Genomic DNA, 9,225 nt, shown 5'->3' on the forward strand with positions numbered 1-9,225 from the left:
GCCTGGCTAGTTTTTTGTGTTTTTTTAGTAGAGACAGGGTTTCACCGTGTAGGCCAGGATGGTCTCGATCTGATGACCTCGTGATCCACCCGTCTCGGCCTCTCAAAGTGCTGGGATTACAGGCTTGAGCCACCGCACCCGGCAGATTATTTCTTAAGATATTTGGTTAACAAAGTATTAGATAAGCTTCTTGATTTTGGAGATTATGTCTCCTCTCCCAGAAATCTACAATATGAACTTGATATATTCGACTGCAGAGGATCAATATAGACCAATATAGACTATAGGACACACAGTATGTCCCCTCTAACCTGCTGAAACAAACAGAGTTTACCTCTGGAAGGAACTAGCTTCCTCCCAATGAAGTGTCACACTAAATTGTGTTGGACACTGACTCTTCTTGGAGTGCGAAAGACTTATTTGCTGGGGTCTCTTGTGCAATATTTGACACATTCCTTATAAACTTTTACCTTAATTCTTTTCTATGGATACTTTTCTCTCTTTTTTTTTTTTTTTTTTTTTTTGAGATGGAGTCTCGCTCTCTCTCCGAGGCTGGAGTGCAGTGGCGTGATCTCACCTCACTGCAACCTCCACCTCCTGGGTTCAAGTGGTTCTCCTGTCTCAGCCTCCCAAGCAGCTGGGATTACAGGCACGTACCACCACACCTGGCTAACTTTTGTATTTTTAGTAGAGACGGGGTTTCACCATGTTGATCAGGCTGGTCTCGAATTGCTGACCTATTGAGAGTATTTCTTAAACTTCTTATCTCAAATTCATCAACCTCTTCAATTTCAGCATTCATTCATCTATTCATTTTTTTTCCATACATGCCTTCACATAACACAACACTCCCTTGTACTATGCCATTTATCTGTTTAGCACTATGCTTACAATGTTTTAAAAGGTAGACTTCATGGAATCAGCAACCTACCAATCTTGTTAATCTGTACCTTCACACATAGTAGGCTCTCTTAATTATGTAATAAATTAATGACTCAATATTGATAAACTGTATCTTTCTCAGATTCCATAGGATGGATTTCTATTATATGTGTTCCCAGATTTTTCCTTAAAAAAACCTGTATCTTAGGTTCCTACGCTTGCCTTCGGGAGACTCACTTGAACTGTCCTTTCTCTTCCGATTAACTCAAATGCTGTCAGGTATAGTCATGGAATCATATTGTAGGTTTCCATGACTATACTTGAAGTGATTCCGTACCTGATAGCATTTGATAGGCCAGGAACATGTGCCTTAGAATGAGTGTACTTTGTGATATTTATTATGTTATCAAAGATGAGCGTTGTAACACCCAAGGATTCTTCACATTCCCAATATGTGAAAGTGTGTTTGCAACCACAGAGAAAACCACTCAATGCACACTTGATTTTATATAATTTGCTTCAGGTAAAATTAAACCTAAATTTTGGTTTCTGCATCTGTAAAATTCTGAAGAAAATTTCTTATTCATTCATAGTGAGTGAAATACTGCCAAGCTCTATCTAGGACAGAAGGTAGAAAGAGAATAGGATTTCATGACATTTATAACAATGCTTTACATGAATGCAAGGAGGTAGAAATGGAGCCCTCATCTGGTGTGTGGTGTGCTTGTGTGGACTGTGTGCTTAAGCACTTGATGCAGCCACTTTTTATTCCTGTATTTCTTGGAATTGGGTAAAATAAATATATCCCCATTCCCCACCCCTTATTGTATTTCTCCAAATTATGGAGAAATTATTGTATTTCTCCATAATTTTAACCACTTTTCTATCCTTTCATAAAGCTGATCACCTTTTGTGTACTCTGGACTGAGGATATAAGCAACATTGCTATGCGGTTGTGGTTTGAAACTTTTTTTTTTTTTTGAGACAGGTTCCCACTCAGTCACCCAAGCTGAGTGTAGTGGTGTGACCGTGGCTCTCTGCAGCCTCGATCTCCTGGGCTCAAGTGATCCTTCCACATCAGCCTCTCAAGTGGGTGAGACCAGAGGCATGTGCCATCATGGCTGGCTAATTATTCCATTTATTTATTTATTTATTTATTTGAGACAGAGTCTCACTCTATCACCCAGGCTGGAGTGCAGTGTAGTGATCTCAGATCACTGCAACCTCTGCTTCCTGGGTTCAAGGAATTCTCATGCCTCAGCCTTCCAAGTAGATGGGATTACAGGCATGGGCCACCACACCCAGCTAATTTTTGTATTTTTAGTAGAGACAGGGTTTTGCCATGCTGGCCAGGCTGGTCTCGAACCCCTGACCTCAAGTGATCTGCCCACCTCAGCCTCCCAAAGTGCTGAGATTACAGGTGTGAGCCACTACGCCCAGCCTTATTTTTGTTTTTTATCAAGGCAGGGTTTCTACAGGCTGGTCTCAAATTCCTGGGCTTATGTGAACCTCCCACCTCGGCCTCTCAAAGTGCTGGACATGACCACCACATGAGCCACCAGGCCTGGCCTGAAATACTTCTTTAGATTTGGTAAACAACTACTGCCCAGACGCCCCCAATGCCCCCATCTCACTTTCTGTTCCCTGGGAATCTTCTGTGTCCTTATGATATTTATTAACTTAAAAGTTAATGCCTATTACAACAGTGGGATCTTGAACCCTGCTTCATTCAGTGCTGAAGTCTGGAGACTTTCTGGTTGCATGATGGCCACGTGTAGTCCTGCTTTAAAGTTCCCACTACCTGGCTTCTGAACATCACCTCTGGCACCTTTCTCACAATCCACAGAGCCACTCCACACATACTTCCCAAACCTTACCCTGTCCAGAGAGGCAAAGACCATGGAAGGTGGAAGGGGAAAAGAGGCAACCTTCATGCTGGTATTGGAACCACAAATGCCTGTCCTAACACCATTTGGTATTTTGAATAGCACATCACAAATTGAGATGAATAAGAGGTAACCAATGCCCTTAAATACATATAGAGATAGACAAGTTAAAAGGTAATTACTGCACAGTATGTTCCATAGAGTTTTGTGCACTAAGCAGGATCTTCAACCCAGCCTTAACACTGAAAGAACTAGAATCATAGGAAATTGCCTTTAAGCAAAATCCTGAAGGCCACATAGCCAAGAGAGTTACAGGTATGCTATTGGGGAGGGCAGAAAAAAAATCCTGTGTAGATCTCCAAGGAGATGATGGTCCATGCATCTTAGGGAAACAGAAAGTAGTTCAGTGGGGGAGAGAATTGATAACCGAAAGAGAGAGATACTGGAAGTGAGAATTGGGAGTAGAGAAAAGGTGAAGATCATTTGTGACAAGGGAAAGATGTTTTTCAATCTTTTTCTCCATACTCTAGCAGAGTTTGATTTATGAAACCTTACTTCTTCAAAACTATTATCACTCCACATTTCTCAAAGGAATAAATCCAAGCCTTTACCTATATTTTCCTAGCATCATATTTACAAAATGATATTAATATTTAAAAAAAAAAACAAAGGAGATTGCAAGGCAGAGAAATGGCATTAAAACACGGAACATTTGTCCATCTTTCTACCTGTGGTAACATTTAAAAGCCTGCATATTACAAAAGCTGAAAGCATTGGCCCAGAGACAGGCAGCTTGGGGACACAGCAAGGTCTGAGTCCTTGATTAGACCCATGACATTGTAAAAGCTACTCAACTAGTCAGCCTTCATCTACAAAAAACGGGTTAAGCATAGAGCATGCAAAGTGTATGGGAAGTTGCCTGCCACAGATGCATTCACTAAGTTCGCCATCACTGATTTGACTTAAATTATAGAACAGATAAGTGAATATGACTGCAGTTATGAGAAAAAGCCATAACATTCTTCTTTTCCTTTCTTTCTGTAAATATTGACAAACTAATATCTTGTTCCAGGTATTACATAGTGGTGGACAGCCTGGAAGGCAGGATATTATAAGGGCTTAATTTAAAGTCATCTGAGTCAAGTAAATTAACATATTTTAATAACTTCCTACATCATAGAAATAAGCCTGAAGCTGTTCCAGAATGTGTAGGCTGAGGTGAGGAGGCAGCCCAGAAGGAAACTAGATACAGTGTAAACAAATTCTAAGATTATAGGCAGTTAATGGAATGGTGAGAATGAGATTGTATCTTCAATTTGCGGCGACATCATGAGATAATTTAGGTAAATTAGACAGTTAAAAACTATGTCCAGATAACAGGAAACATATTGGAGTACTGTTATTACTCCAAGTTTCCTTTTCTATCTTTCAGAAGCATCTACACCGTGATCATCAAAGAATGTAGCTGTGTGTATAATTTGCAAGAAGACCTAAAATTTTCTTTATTGCAAAGACAACCTGATTACCTCACTATCTAAAAGGAACAACTAACACAAATTATAGCTAGAAAATTGCCTCACTAATGTAGTCCCAAATTAACCTCTGTAAATACTTTCAAATGTTCAGGCATCACCAGGGACATAACTCTAAAAATTATTATTATTATTATTATTATTATTATTATTATTATTTTGAGATGGAGTCTCGCTCTGTCGCCCAGGCTGGACTGCAGTGGCCAGATCTCAGCTCACTGCAAGCTCCGCCTCCCGGGTTTACGCCATTCTCCTGCCTCAGCCTCCCGAGTAGCTGGGACTACAGGCGCCCGCCACCTCGCCCGGCTAGTTTTTTTTTTTTTTTTTTTTTGTATTTTTTAGTAGAGACGGGGTTTCACCGTATTAGCCAGGATGGTCTCGATCTCCTGACCTCGTGATCCGCCCATCTCGGCCTCCCAAAGTGCTGGGATTACAGGCTTGAGCCACCGCGCCCGGCCTAAAAACATTTAAATGTATGAACGCAATCCAACTAGTGGATGAAAGTATGTTGTTTGGCCTGGTATTATAAAAGCTGAAGTCTTTCAAGTGTTGTTGTCACTCTTATTATTCATTATCTTTACATATCTCTCTTTAACTAGATGGTTTATATCCAGTTTCTTTCTATTCACTTCTAGTAAAGAATGACCATGCAAAAATGTTAAAATATTAAGAATAAAGACTTCAATAGCCATAGCTCTAAGTATCAGTGTTTTCCTTCAAGACTCTTTTTATGCATCTTTATCTTAAAATTGCTCATGTTCCAGAAGGGGTATAAAATTGCATCTAAACCTGTATTATCTTTTCCTAAACCATGATATGAACTATTAATATTTTAAAGCAAGTGTGTATGGGGGGGTGTTTTTAGTATATTAGGACAAGTTAGTAATTGAGCAAGTATTGCTTTTATGTTGTAGCAATTTGTTTCATGTGTAATTGCTCATAAAACAAGCATCACTCTTTTGTAGAATATGGTTTTAGATTATGGATATGCCCAAAGGCTCAGCAAAGGGAATCTGACTATAAATTTAGAAGAAATAATAAATGTACTAGTTTCCACTGTTTTCTGGGAAATCAGAATGTCTCCTTTTTAATGTCACTGGATTCATGTGTGCTCAGAAGCAGGCCAAAGCACCTTAGCTATTTCTTGTTTTCTCCTTCCTGTTTTCCTTCTTTTTCTTCTTCTTCATCTTTTGTTTGTTTGTTAAGGGAGGGTAATAGGGGTTAAAATATTGCCTGAATATACATTTCTCTAGAAGGGAAATTAAATTGCTATTTAACTTGATCTGATCATTTCTGTCTTGAATTGTTTCTTCTCTTCTGTTGGTATATTTTAGGTTCAGAGTTCAATTAGCAAAATTATAGTTTTGTTTCTCCCATGGTGAGTGTCTTTTAAATAAAATCATTTAACCAAGAAACTGCATTGTGAGTGATTACATTTATCTCAGCATGCATTCTGTTTCTCTCTGGTTTGGCCAATTAGAGATATAACAAAGGCCTATGAATTCTATCACATCTACAAACTATACTGCTTAGCATTACATTAAAATCTCAAACCTAATCTCTAAATACCTGAATCTCTAAATACTGGAATCTCTAAAGTGTTCCAATCTCTGTATACTACTTATAGATATGGTATTCATCTAATTCAAAAGATGGAGTTTAGTGAATATTGGTTCCCTTACGCTACTGTGAATACCTCCCTAGGAGACACTGTGTTTAATAATAAATTTTAAGAACGAAAATAAATATATTCATACATATCAGATGTTACAAGGTCAACAACTGATTTGACCTGGAAAGAAATTGATTTTATTCTGATTTAGTGACATTTGTGCCTTTTTAGTCTTAAAATATTATTTCTTTCACTAAATAATAGTGATAATAGTGAATAGTTCCCTCACTAGTATGTATTATGATGAATTGGCAACATAATTTTATAAAATGTTTTCATTATTTATGATTTGTATATGTTTGAAATCTATCCTTTTATTTATTTGTATTGCTTTTCTGATGAAAATTCTAGACTTGGGTGACATGGTTGGAAATTGAGACTGAAAATATTCTGACTATATATATATATATATATATGCTAGATTGGTCACCTAATTTTATTCTTTTGATTTTATTGCTTTTAAATCAAACTCATTTTAAACACCCTGTGATAATACAAGGAGACACACTACACAGCACAGTGTTAGGGCAGAAAATAGGTTATTTACAAAAATCATTTAGAGTAAAATCACATTTTTATTTCAACAAATATATCAGATTAATTGTATCTTCATGATCATTTGATGCTATAAGTTTATTCATACTGGGAAAATTGTCACATTAAAAATTCTCAAAATAATTTTGGCACAGGTCAAATCTTCTCATTTTGCTAAGTCCCTGAGCTCTTTGAAGAGGCTGACCTCATGCACTGACCTTTTCCCCAGCCACCCTGGTCCCCTGTCTCCAGAATGCCTTGCTACATGCTCTGTCCTCAAAGCTACTTTTATCCCTGCCCATATTAACTGTAGGTGAACATTTAATGATATCACCTTTTTAGCCAATGATGCTCTGCAGAAACCATGCAGCTTCTCTGACAAGTAGACTTAGAGTCCCTGCCCCAAATAGGACCTCATACCATTTTCCCTATGCTTACTGACAAAGAAGAGGATCCAGATGAGGGTACATTTTGTATATGATTCATATTATTCATAAAATTGCCTGTAATGGTCAATCTTTTAACACCTCCAAAGCTCATGTCTCAGAAGATCATCCAAACATTGGATGGCAAAGAGGTCAATGTCAATGTCAAGCTTATTGGCAAATAAGTGGTGCTTGCGCAGCATCCAGTTCAAGTCACCAGCTCCGAAAATGCACACCAAGTGATTGTGGTCCCCATCGCAGTGGGTAGGGAGCACCTTTAGGAAACATCACCCTCCAAGTACTGCCACTTGACAAACCTGGCAACTGCATGCGTGTCAGACAAGTCATACTTATGGTTTGTGGAGAGTGAACCGGGGACTTCAGGAATACTCTGGATGGTATCCCAGAGATGCTCATCAGGGCTGTGTGTGTCTTGTGCCTGCCCCATAAACTTTTGGATTTTTTTCATTCTGTAGTACATACCCCACATCCTCCCTGCTGACCACAAAATAGGCACACCCTGAACAAAGAAGTGTTTCAAGTGGAGGAAGCATTTTAACTTTCCCTGTGTTCATCAGTTTTCCAAAAACCTCATACTGCTTTCTCCACCTTTCTCCTTTATTGAATGGCATCCTCTCCATTTCAAGGTTGTTTTCTCCCATTAACAACTTGATCTTCCTGACAATTTCTAGGTTAGATTTAATGGGAAAATCCATACCACAAAGTTATACCAAGTATTTCCAGCCTGCAGTCATTGCTTAGTGGTCCTTCATGCAGTTGAAGTCAGCCTGAACCTGGCTCCATGATGCATAAACCACAGTCTCCAATCAGCTCGCCACGAAGACTTGACTGAAACAGAATGCAGTGCCCATCACTCCAGCTAAAAAGGGATCCTCTGATTTTTTGTCCACGTGAATGCGAAAGAAATTCTGAGGCATATAGATGGCCCTCGGTAGCCTGTAAAGCATTTCAATCTTGTGATGAACTGCTATAGAATATGCTGTTTGAAACTCCACCTCTTGTTTACAAAGGGGTTCTATGGTATATTGATATATTTGTGTCTCTTGATGAAATAAGTATGGTCACTGGTTATGTTTATATAGTTGGCACGTGTACTTTAAAAAAATTTTACTGTTAGCATCTCAAACTTTACCTTTTGGAGTTCATCTACATCACCCTGTAAAACTTTGGTGCAATTAATATCACTACTAGGATTCTCTCCAACAAGCTCCAAGTGTCTGACACAAATTCGGGCTTTGACGAATCCTTAAAAAAAAAAAAAGGGATAAGAAAAAAAATCTCCTCTGAAGCAACTTCCTTAGCATTTCAAACAATAATCAGGGACTTTCCTTTGTGAAAGGCAGTCTTCTATCCTCCAATCACCAGTGATTTCCCTCCATTGTGGCCTCTGTTTGCATTTATCAGAAGTGCAAAGTCATATTGAAATGAAGAACAGCACATTTAGAAGTAAGGAAAGTCTGAATCATTTAGTAGTGATTCCAGGTGACATCCTGCACCCACTCCAAGTACCTCTCATGCTCTCAGGTGGCTTAAATGTACCAGGCATCGTCCAATAATGATATGTTCTATGAGGCTTTAAAAAGCTGCGCACAAAGGAGCAGTTGGATTCATTTAGGGGGTCCCCAATTCCTGAGTGATAAAGCACTCTGCTGTGTTTAGCAGATGCTCGATGGAGGGGGTCCTGATGGAGTGGGCAAAGCCACACCAGGCCACTCCTTGTCTCCCTTTTTTATTTTTTCTTTACTTTTGTTTCAGTAGGTTTTTGGGGAACAGGTGGTGTTTGTTTATATGGATAAATTCTTTAATGATGATTTCTGAGATTTTGGTCCACCCATCACTGGAGCAGTGTACACTGCACCCAATGTGTAGTCTTTTATCTCTCACCTCCCTTACTCCACTTCCCACCCCAATGGTCCCCAAAGACCATTGTTTCTTTCTTATGCTTTTGCATCCTCAGAGCTTAGCTCCCAGTTATAAGTGAAAACATTATCATATCTGGTTTGCCATTCCTCAGCTACTTCGCTTAGAATAATGATTTCCAATTTCATCCACGTTGCTGCAAATGCCATTATTCCATTCCTTTTTTATGGCTGAGTAGTATTCCCTGGTGTGTGTGTGCATGTGTGTGTGTGTGTGTGTGTGCATGTATCACGCTTTCTTTATCCACTTATTGATTGATGGGCATTTGGGCTGGTTTCATATTTTTGCAATTGCAAATTGTATAGCTATAGACATGTGTATGCAAGTGTCTTCTCCATATAATGCCTTCTTTT

The 9,225-nt window shown here is 38.9% G+C and overlaps 1 pseudogene; it reads right to left on the reverse strand.

Annotated features, from left to right (window-relative positions):
• Window positions 1-7,026: 7,026 nt before the first annotated feature.
• On the reverse strand, window positions 7,027-8,498 carry LOC117066043 (annotated as a pseudogene).
• Between the last annotated feature and the right edge of the window lie 727 nt (window positions 8,499-9,225).

Source organism: Trachypithecus francoisi, unplaced genomic scaffold, assembly GCF_009764315.1.
Source record: "Trachypithecus francoisi isolate TF-2019V2 unplaced genomic scaffold, Tfra_2.0 Lachesis_group2, whole genome shotgun sequence".
NCBI lineage: Eukaryota > Metazoa > Chordata > Mammalia > Primates > Cercopithecidae > Trachypithecus > Trachypithecus francoisi.